Source organism: Nannospalax galili, unplaced genomic scaffold, assembly GCF_000622305.1.
Source record: "Nannospalax galili isolate Female #2095 unplaced genomic scaffold, S.galili_v1.0 scaffold191, whole genome shotgun sequence".
NCBI lineage: Eukaryota > Metazoa > Chordata > Mammalia > Rodentia > Spalacidae > Nannospalax > Nannospalax galili.
In genome coordinates, this window is record NW_008331484.1 from 3,545,890 (window position 1) to 3,557,280 (window position 11,391).

General features: G+C 42.3%; 1 pseudogene; it reads left to right on the top strand.

Moving 5' to 3' along the window:
* The first annotated feature begins 4,462 nt into the window (after positions 1-4,462).
* LOC103726571 overlaps positions 4,463-11,391 on the top strand; it is an 11,322-nt pseudogene continuing 4,393 nt past the window's right edge.

Sequence of the window (11,391 nt, forward strand, 5' to 3'; positions counted from 1 at the left end):
CAAGGTTAAGTTTAAGGTTAAGGTTAAGGTTAAGGGCAAGGTTAAGTTTAGGGTTAGGGTCAAGTTTAAGTTAAAGCTTAAGGTCAAGGTTAAGGGCAATGTTAAGGGCAATGTTAAGTTAAGGTTAAGGGCAAGGTTAAGGTTAAGGGCAAGGTTAAGTTTAAGGGCAAGGTTAAGATTAAGTTTAAGAGCAAGGTTAAAGTTAAGGCCAAGGCTAAGGTTAAAGACAAGGTTAAGGTTAAGGACAAATTTAAGGGCAAGGTTAAGGACAAGGCCAAGGGCAAAGTTCTGAGATTTAGGCCAGCCTGTTCTACATAGTGATTCCAGGTCATCTGTAAGATCCTCTCTAAGGAAAAAAGGGAAATATTATAAAAAATAAAAATGAAAATAGGGCCAGTGAGATGGCTTCGTGGTTAAAGGAACTTACCTCTAAGTCTCAAAGCCCAGGTGGAAAGAGGGGAGAACTCACTGTGTTGTAACTGCTCCTCTGGCCTCCACACCTGCACCACTGCATGTGAGCCCTCTCCACCACATAAATTTAAAACGTAATAGACTAAAAACAAATAAGCAAACAAAATCTTTTCTTAAATATATAGATTTAATACAAAACCATAAAAAGTTGTGAAGCAGGGATTGAGGGAAGCAGAATTCTCTCCTGGTATGTGTGAGAACATAGGTTCAATTTCTGGCATAAATATACAAATAGATAAACAAGTAAATACAGTTTTCAAGAGGAACTTGACTATTTTCACTGAATAAATGAAAATTACTTATAAATCAGCTTCCTAATTTGGTATTAGTGGCAGAATGCAGACATGATCTTTAACTTCTATCCTGGAATCTGAATGATTCTGTGACTCAGAAAATTATAGAGTCCAAAAAGATCATCAAAGCTGTGGGTAGGGATGTGACTAAGTGGTAGAGCATTTACCTTATTAGCAAAACAAGCCTTCTTCCCTAATTCTCCATTTCCTCATCTGTAAAATGAGATAATACCTGTCCTTCAGGGGTTGTTGTGAGCATTTACTGTGACACTGTCACAATAGGAGCAGATAGGAGGAGCTTGATAAATGGCAGCTGTTTTCATTGTATTTTATAAAAATATATTCAGTGTCTTTTCTGTAGCTGATTTTCTGTTATAAAATTGTTGAGGCAATGAAGCTTGTGTGCCTGGGTTCTGAGGGATCACCACTACTATGTTCCTAGGGTATGCTTTTAATAAAATACATTGAATTTCCATGGTTTCCAGAGAGCTGCTCAGATTTTTAAAATTCCATTTGCTTTCTACAATTTTGTATCCTGAATTCATATGCATTTTCTAAATAATCTCATATTCTTGATATTATGGGTAAGTGGTAACTAGTAAGTAGAAAATGCTGGATAGGAATCCAGGTCTATCTGATCTCAAGCAAAAACTGTCTTTGTTCATAGTATGGTTGGAGTGATCTTAGACCACCCTCCCCAAGAAAAATTCTCTAAGAATGAAAGACCTGCTGGGATAGTAAATGGAAACCTAGAAGTTAGGATGAGCGAGTGTATGAGCTTGGACGTAAAATTTTTGGAGTATTTTTGTTTGTTTGGCTGGGTTTTTTTGTTTGTTTGTTTTGTATGTGATTATTGATTTCTTGCCATGTAAGTTAACTAAACTTAGATTTTAAAATATTTATTGGATATCATAGTCTGATGGTCACTAAATATTAGCCATAGCATATGCTAGTTTTTATAAGTTTTCTTTGCTTTTCTTTTTTGGGTGGGATCTTTTTGAGACAGGGTCTCCTTGTAGCCCCAGTTGGCCTGGAACTTGCTATGTCGACCAGGTTTGCCTGGAACTCACAGAGATCTGCCTGCCTCTGCCTCCCATGTGCTGGAATTAAAGGCGTGCACCATTATGCCCCGCAAGTTATATTTTCTAAATTCCTTTTAAACCAAATAAGCTTTTTAGAAAGAATGAAATGGGGTAAATGAATTAAGCTTTTAATTCTTAGTTGTGTCAATGAGCTTTTTATACAAAGTCCAAGATGAAAACTCATGATACAACCAAGGTTTTTCCTTTGCAAATACAAAGCTGTAGATGAACTGAAAATCAGATGTGTTTTAAGCAGCTCTTTTATTGCCTATATAAATCAATCAGTCAATCAATCAATCAATCAATCATCTGTCTTGTTTCTTTTGCCCTATTTTCTTAAGTCTCCTGTGATTTTACTTGAGAGAAGTGCAAGACTGTATTCACATAATGAAAGTTGGGTTCACCAAAATCTTTACAATAGAAGGCTCCTGGTCTTACATGAAAAATGTGGGATTTGGTAGTACACTCGTTCAAGTTTGAATCTTGGCTTTCCTCCCTTGTTGTGTGTCCTTGTGCAAATTACTTGACTGCTGAGCCTCAGTTTCCGTACACTGGTGTGGGGATTAGGGAGCACATACAAAATGCTTGCTATACAGTAAGCTCTTAAACAGTCACAGTTATGCGAGGTAGACCAGAAACAATTACTCTTAGGGAATTGTAGGTACAATTTTAGTGATCTTGTTTTGTACTCAAACTCACAGTTCCCTTTAGTGGGTGTTCATTTAAGCATTCTCTCTCTCCCTCTTGATTCTGCTCACTGTATCCTGTGAAATTAGTGATTGACAGCACAAAACATCTGTCCATAGGACAGAACGTGGACCTGCTGAGGGCTCAGTGAGCCTAGGGCCATCCCTGGCCTCTAAACTGCATGAGTAGACTGCCCCAGCTGACACTCAGATTGCCTGTGTGAGGAGTGATTTGTTGTGGCCTCTAACTGCTTCTCTTCCTTCCTTTTTGTCATCCTGCAGTGTTCTGCACCAAGGTCTTTGTGGCTAGGCTGCGGCAACCTGGTAGAGAGCATGTACGCACTGAGTTGCGCAGAGCATGCCCAGGGTCAGATGTCTCCAGGTGCCTCTCTTCTTTCCTGCTGTAAATGTGTTTTTATGTATGCCATGAACATTTGTTGAAACTTGCAGTAGTGTCTTTAATCCAATGTTAAGTCTGCTAAATGTTCTGTGTAACCCTCTTCTTTCCTCCAGCCTGGGTCCCCACATGGAGGAATTAGTACCATGAGGGAGGGGCCCTTCTGAGCAAGTGGGTCTTTGATTGGGCCCCTCTTGCTTCCCCTTTTCTGCTTCTTTTTCATTCTTTTCCCCTTATCGCAAAGTTGTGACTCTCACGTTTAATAATTGTGCCTGTGCCGAAAAGACCACAACAAACTGTGATATTTCTCATTTGGCTACTTTAACAATATTGAGTTGAGAGGGTTTCATAGTTATATGGCGATTTTTTTCTATTTTGGAACTCACCCTTTTATTTTGCTTTTTCTCCTTCATTTCAAAAAAAAAAAAAAAAGGTATGTGGGAGAATCATTAATGTCATAAAATAAAGCCTCAGATTGAGTTTTATAGCTCAGACCACATCTTTATGCTGCCAGTAACTCTCAATTTGGCCCATCTTCCACAAAAGGCCAGATCTGATACCTGTCCTCAGGGGCCATCCAGTTTTCCAAGCCAAGGCTGGCAGAGAATTCCACTGATAAAATAATATTGGGTGGGTTGCTGCAGGAGTGGGGGTGGGGTTGCTCGGGATTAAACTGTTAGCAGGAGTGTAGTTGACCTCTTGGGATGGCTTCTGAGAAAACCAAGGCCAAAAACATTGTGGAAACTCTGTTTAATTAAACCTGTCAGTAGTAATAGTTCTTATTACTCTATAGTTCATTTTAATATATCTTTCTTTAAAAAGAAAAAAAAAAGTTCCTGGCGTCCTGTTGAGGACGCCTAGATTTAGGAAACAAGTTGGAGGGATATTGATGTCATGGGTGACCTAACTGTTGTCAGGCTTTCTGTTCATGTTGACAGTCTGTAAGTGGAGCTAGGGACTAGGAAAGAGGAAGTTCCTTCATATTGGAGCTAAAAATTTTATTTAGTTATTGGTAAACTTTCTGAGTAGCACTGGTATAGTTGTTGATGGAAATTACTGCCTTTAAAAAACTGCTGGAAATTATAGCACTTAACAGTTAGCCAGAGTTTAAATTCAACATATCACACAGTTGTTTTTAGGTCAATGGCAGAAGATAGGTTTCAGGTCTTAGGATATAGGAATTGAGTGTTTCAGTGACTCTGGTGTACTGTGTGTTGATGTTTGTAAAAGCAGCTTACTCAAATGTCAGGGAACTTAAGCAAGTTCTGCTTCTGTGCAGTTTCTTGGTGCCCTGGAGTAGCCATTTGCATTTAAAAGCCTGTATCTTTGATGGTTACATGAATGTTGTAGTTGATTTTTAGTGGGTTGACCTAGTTTTATCCAGAGCTAGAAATATAGGTAAGTGAAGAATTGTCGTTATTAAGGCCCTGAAATACAGAGTCTTTTTTCCTGTGCTCAGTTTAAAGCAATTAACCAACAGAAGGCACAATTCAGTATGTCTTAACATACAATTCAGTAACAGTTGTCCGTTCCATGGAGGTGTGGGTAAATAGGAGGAGGAAAATGAGGGGAAATGTCTTCAAAGTTTATTGAGTCACCATCCTCTGAAACCCTTTTCCCCCAAAGGAAAGACAGCCCGGTGATAGGGATGCTAGCCAGGACTCAGAGGAGTTCACTTTCAACATTCCCTTCTTGGAAAGCCCATGATGAGGCCTGCGACTGGCAGCCTCCTGAAAAAAAATGCTCTCTAGTGAAGAAGCCAAGTCTTGGAAAGATCCACCAGTTTGAGGGAGAGAGACCCTTTTGATTCTGGCTCTGAGGGCCTTGGGTCCTCCGTGTCATCTCCCACCACCATGATAGGGATGGTGGCTAAGACATCTGAAGAGAAGTATCAAGACAAGCTGAGGTGAAGAGAACAAGCTGAGGTGAAGAGGACTGATTTGCACATAGCAAGGTCATGTGTCCTGAGAACGAGAGGTACATGTGGGAGACCTGGTGGCAGCTGAGTGTTTGAAGTGGTCCCTAGGACTGACAAGGTAGACCGTCATGCAGCAGCCGTGAAGGAGTATAGCCTAGCTGGTCTTCTGCTGATCAGGAAGAACCCCTGCCTCATGAGCTGAGGTGCTCCAACGTCTTCAGCAGGACCATGGACTACCTGGTGACCCAGGTCATGGACTGAAAGGCAAGCAACCTGAGGGACTGGTATGACTTCCTTTGGAACATACAAGGGCATACGGAAGGGCATCACTCAGCAGCACCTGTGTGGTATCCCTGATGGAGAAGTGTACCCGATTTCATATTCATTGTGCCCACTTCATGTGTGAGGAGCCTATGTCCTTTGATGCCAAGACCAACCATGAGAACAGGACCAAGTGTCTACAGAGTCTGAAGGAAATGTACTGGGACCTGAGGAACAAGGGTGTCTTCTGTGCTCGTGAAGCAGAGTTCCAGGGCTACAAGGTTCTGATTAATCTGAACAAAGGAGACATCTTATGGGAAATGAAGCTTCTCTACCCTGATGTTAGAAACTCCTGAGGTGTACTTTGCTGTCCAGGTTTTTGCTGCATTGAACAGTAATGATTTTGTGAGATTTTTTAAAGAATGCCTGCCTATTACACTGTTACTTTAATCGGATCTGCAAGGATGCCCTCTGGGCACTCAAGGTTGCATACACTGTGAACCCAGGATGATTTACTCTCTTCCCCCTGGATGCTGCGGTGCAGATGTTGCTGTTCAGAGATTGTGAAGAGGCAACAGACTTCCTCAGTTACCATGGCTTCACTGTTGCTGATGGCTGTGTTGAATGGAAGTGATCTGCATTCCTGGAACCAGAGGGATTATCCAAGGCCAGGAAGTCAGTGCTTATTGCCAGGAAGCTGACAGTGTCAGGTGGAAAAGTTTTGAATGGCAGGCCTTGTCTCCTGTTCCTCAACACACCCCTGTGTGCAGCTTCAAAGCCCAGAACAAGTACATCAGGGAGACCCTGGCTGCAGTGACAGCACTCAGAGATCTGGTGTGGACACAGCAGGTTTTGGGAGAGGAGGGGAATGTGGGGCAGAGCTGGATGTGCTACCATCGGCTCTCTCTCCACAGCCACCTCCTGTGCTCTGTTCCATACTTCATCCCCCACCACTGACTGCAGCTGTGACACCCACCCTCTTCCAGCCTTTCATGAAGCCTGAGGTGCTACCTACAAAGCCTGTGCCTGTGAACTCTGATGAGGAGGACCTAGTGCTAGTGGTGGACGAGCTCATACAGGAGGCTCTTCAAGCACACTGTGAGGAAGTCAGCACTGCTGGGGAAGCCTATGTAGCTGTAGCTCTGGGTGTTTCCAATGCTGCTGTGGAGGATCTGATGACAGCTGCAACCACAGACATGTTGAGACATGCTGCAGTTGAAGAAGTGGCTATGGAAACGCAAAGAGAGGAGGAAAAGCAATGGGTTGAAGAGGAAAGCTTTAAGCAAGAGGAAGAGCTGGTGTTGACTCAGTTGATCCAGGGATTGGCTGCAGAGCTGACAGAAGTCCTGGTGAAAGAGTGTGTGTGGGAAACCTGCTCCCAGGAGTTGAAGGGTGCAGTGGAGACAGACCACAGGGTCCTCATGACTCATTGTTGTGAGGATGTCTGTGCTCATATGGTAGATAAGTTTCTTGCTGAAGAAATGTTCTAGACTGCAAGAGAGACAATCCAGGAATTTCAGAGTTTCTGAAAGCATCTACAGCAGTGGGGAGAAGCTGTTGCAGCACAGAAGAAACTCTGGGGCCAGATGGAGGCCTTCCCTAAAGCATGCTGCTGTGTGATCATGAATAACCAGTTACATGCATTGGTGACCAGTGAAGAGTGCCCCAGGGGCACTCTTGGCCAGGGGCCGCCCAAACTTGGGCCATGCAGGGAAAGTAGGCATCTCCCGTACCAAGTTAAGGAGGCTGAGAACCAAGATGACTCATCAGATGAAGGTTCAGCACTTCCACCGACAGCTGCTGAGCAAAGCTGTAGGGGCCCCTCTAGACCTGCCAAGCACCATCCTGTTAAGAATGACCTAATATTTTGGAAACTTGTGCTGGCCTTGCCTGATAAAGAACAGACTCCAAGGAGTCCTGGAAGAATTCTAGCAAACTGGCTAAAGGTCAAGTTCACAGGAGACCATAGCTTGGTGGGTGACACAGCTATACTGGCAAGATTCAGACAGCCATGGTTTTTAATGCACTGAGCAACAAAGGGGATCAAACAGTTTCTGTCACTGTGTGTATAAAGGTGGCCCGTGGCACCCTTGATGATGATGCTCTCGATGCTATGATGACACAGAAGAACCATTTGGGAGCCAGTGGGCTCATGTTGCTGCTTCCTCCGAAGGCAAAGACAGAGGATGCAGCAGAGGAAGATTTGTGTGGGTTGTTGGCTTTGCTGCAGCTCAAGAAACTCCTTCAGGCCAAGAGCATCCAGACTGAACTTCCACTGGTGGTTCTGTGTCCAGCTCCAGAGAGGAAGCCATTGGGAAGGAAGAATAGGATGGATTGATGTTAATGGACTTGGTTTCAGCTCAGCTGATTTCAGATTTCCTTGTTATTGAGATCCCTGACTCTATTAATGATTTATAAGGAACGATGAAGGTTTCTGGAGCAGTCAAATGGCTAATTTCCCAATGCCCCCAAGTCTTAGACCTTTGCTGCCAGACCCTTATTCAATATGTTGAACATAGGATTGGCTATGAATTTAGTGGCCAGTTTTTCAATGATAGAAGACAGAGGCATCTGGGTGGCCTGGCCTCCCAGGAGCCCAGCACCATTATTGAGCTCTTCAATAGTATACTCCAGTTCCTGGCCTCTGTGGTGACCTCTGAGCAGCTCTGTGATCTGTCCTGGCCTGTCACTGAGTTTGCTGAGGCAGGGAGCAGCTGGCTGCTTCCTCACCTACACTGGAACTCACCAGAGCATCTGATTTGGCTGAAGCAGGCTGTGCTTGGATTCCAGCTTCCACAGATGGACTTTCTACCCCCAGGGACACCCTGGCTTCCTGAGTGCTCCATCATCATCCAGTATGCTTTTCAGATTCCCAACTCATGACAAACCCAGCCCTTCCTTCAATCCCAGGTAGAGAAACTGTTGTGTAAAATGTACCAAAAGTAAAAGAGCAAGAGGTCCTGTCCAGGTCAGGGGGTATGGCCTTCAGTGGCTGATATCCCATGGGATGACATCATCACCTTGTGCATCAAGCACAAGCTGAGGAACTGGACACCCCCTAGGATCCCCATCACATCAGAGACCCTGAGTGAAGATGTTCAGATACCTATTTCTTCAAAAGCCATTTAAAAGAATACAATGTTCTTTGGTCATGGCAACAACCCAGAGTGCAGACACAGTGGGAACTGCAGCAAAATGAGGACGTTTGGGAAGAATATCTTCTCATCCTTCTGCAAGCGGTTCCCTCACTCCATTGCTTCATTTGCTCCATAAAGGGAAGGAAAAGGCGGAGCATAGCCTAGAGTCTGAATGCAGAGGATCTGATTTGAGGAGCCTCTCTAGAAGGGCTCTTGGTGCAGCATCTGTCCATCAGTCTGCTGGTGGAGAAAGAAGATAACAAAAGGTTTGAGGATCACTCTGCTTCCCTGGGCCTACAGGACCCACCTCAGGCCTCTCTCTTACCTGCAGGCCACTCTCCAGGACCAGCCCAGCTCCTCACTGCAGTCCGCAGCAGTCCTTAGGGCCCCTCCTGCTCCATCTGCCTTTGCATCTCTTCGTGGGACAGCCAACAGCTGCCCTAGACCAGCATCTTTCCTGGGCCAGGTTCCCAGGCCAGTCGAACCCCAAAATTCCTGAGGCCAAAACTGTTCCTGGAGGGATCCAGACCTTAGAAGAAAGCCTGAAAACATCTGACCCTGATCTGAACTGGGCCTTTGTGGGAAGTCCTGAAGAAAACAGCAATCTGGCCACTCCAATATAAAATCAAGAGAGAGAACTGGAAGCTTAGATAAACCAGCTTTGCATGCCCAAAAAGTAAACCACAAAGACACATAAAGTTCACAAAAAGAAGCAGTCCTAAACTTGCAGGCCTGAGCCTCACACAAGAATCAGAAACTACAAAAGAAATTCACATGTCAAAATCACAGAGAAAAAATAATAACATGAAAAACCAAAATAACATATCCCCACCAAATACCAATAGTCCTCTAGAGGAGTACAATGAGAACCCCCTAGAGCTAATGCAGTACATGGAACTCAAAAGAACAATTATAAACATGATAAAAGAATTCACTGAATTTAAAGAACACACACACAAAAAAAATAAATCAAAGAACTGAAGGAATATAGGGATAAACTTCTGAATGAATTCAGAAAAGAGCTAGAAATATTGAAGAATAAGTAGGCTGAAATGAAGAAGGAAGTGAAACACTCAGTAAGCCAATCAGAAATGAAAGGAGAAAGCCTCACTGATAGGATGAACGAAATGGAAAACAGAGTATCAAGATTGGAAGATAAAGTGGATGAACTGGACCACTCAAGCAAAGATTATGAAAAATTTAAGAAATCACAAGAATGGAATATGCAGGAATTGAGTGATACCATAAAAAGACCAAACTTGCGAATCATAGGCATACAAGAAGGAGAAGAACCCCAAGACAATGGCATGGACCAGATCTTCAACACAACTGTGGAAGAAAATTTCCCAAACTTAAAGAAAGACATGCCCATACAAATACAAGAAGCATATTAGGATTACAACTGACTTTTCAGTGCAAACTATGAAAGCCAGAAGAGCCTGGACCAAAGCATTTCCAGTTTTAATTGACCACATATGCCAACCCAGATTACTATACTCAGACAAAATGTCTATTATAGTTGAAGGGGAAAGAAAAATCTTCCATGACATAAATAGGCTGAAGGAATTCATGTCCATAAAACCAGCCCTTCAGAGAGTTCTAGAAGCAATACAAAGAGCTGAAGAAAGGAAGGACTATACCCAAGGGGTTGTACAGTGAAATTCAATGAAGGTATAACTGTGGGAAATTACAGCTATATGAAGAATGTAAACAAAAATAAAAATATCAGGATTCAATACTCATCTTTCATGAGTTTCTGCAAGAAACTCATCTCACTTTCAAGGACAGACACTATCTCAAAGTGAAAGGACGGAAAAAAATATACCAAGCAAATGGCACTAAGAAAAAAGCAGGCGTAGCAATTCTAATATTTGACAAAATAGATTTTCAACTAAAACTAATCAGAAGGGACAAAGAGGACCACTTCATTTTGATCAAAGGAACAATGAATCAAGAAGATATTACAGTCATGAACATATATTCACCAAACTCTGGTGCACCCAACTTCATAAAAACATTACTGCAGGACTTTAAGACCCAGATTAACCCCAACTCATTAATAGTAGGGGACTTCAATACCCCACTGTCTTCATTAGATAGGTCAACAGGGCAGAGAGTTAACAGAGAGACATCTGAATTAAACAATACCATGTATCAAATGGACTTAACAGATATCTACCTAGTATTCCACCCAAGCACCAAAAGACATACTGTCTACTCAGCACCCCATGGAAACTTCTCCAAAATCGACCATATACTGGGGCACAAAACAAACATCAACAAATACAAAAAGATTGAAATAATTCCATGCATTCTATCAGACCACAATGCAATAAAGCTTACAATCAACACCCGAAGAAGTCATAAACACCACTTGAACACATGGAGATTAAACAACACACTCCTGAATGGTGAATGGGTCAAAAGAGAAATTAAGGAAGAAATAAAAGTATTCCTGGAATTAAATGAAAAGGACAATACAACACAACAAAACCTCTGGGACACGCTGAAAGCCGTTCTTAGAGGGAAGTTTATAGCTCTAAGTGCCTACATCAAAAAATCGGAAAGAACACAAATAAATGACTTAACATTGCAACTCAATACACTTGAAAAGCAACAGTAAATGAAACCCAAACCCAGAAGAAAAGAAGAAATAAAAAAATCAGGGCGGAAATAAATGAAATTGAAACAAAGAAAACAATACAAAGAATCAACAATTCCAGGAGCTGGTTCTTTGAAAAGATAAACAAGATTGACAGACCACTAGCCCAATTAACCAAAAGAAAGAAAGAGCACCTCCAAATCAACAAAATCAGAGATGAAAGGAGAAACATCACAACAGACATCAGAAAGATACAGAACATTATAAGGGAACACTTTAAAAATATATGCTACTAAATTTGAAAACCTGAAAGAAATGGACAGATATCTAAAGGCATGGGAACCACCACTACTAAAGCAAGAAGAGATTAATAGCTTAAAAAAAACCCATAACACACAAAAAAATTGAAACAGTGCTACAAAACTTCCTGACTAAAAAAAGCCCAGGACCAGATGGATTTACAGCAGAATTCTATCAGACATTTAAAGAAGATCTGCATCCAATACTACTTAATTTATTCAAAAAGATAGAAATGGAGGGAGAA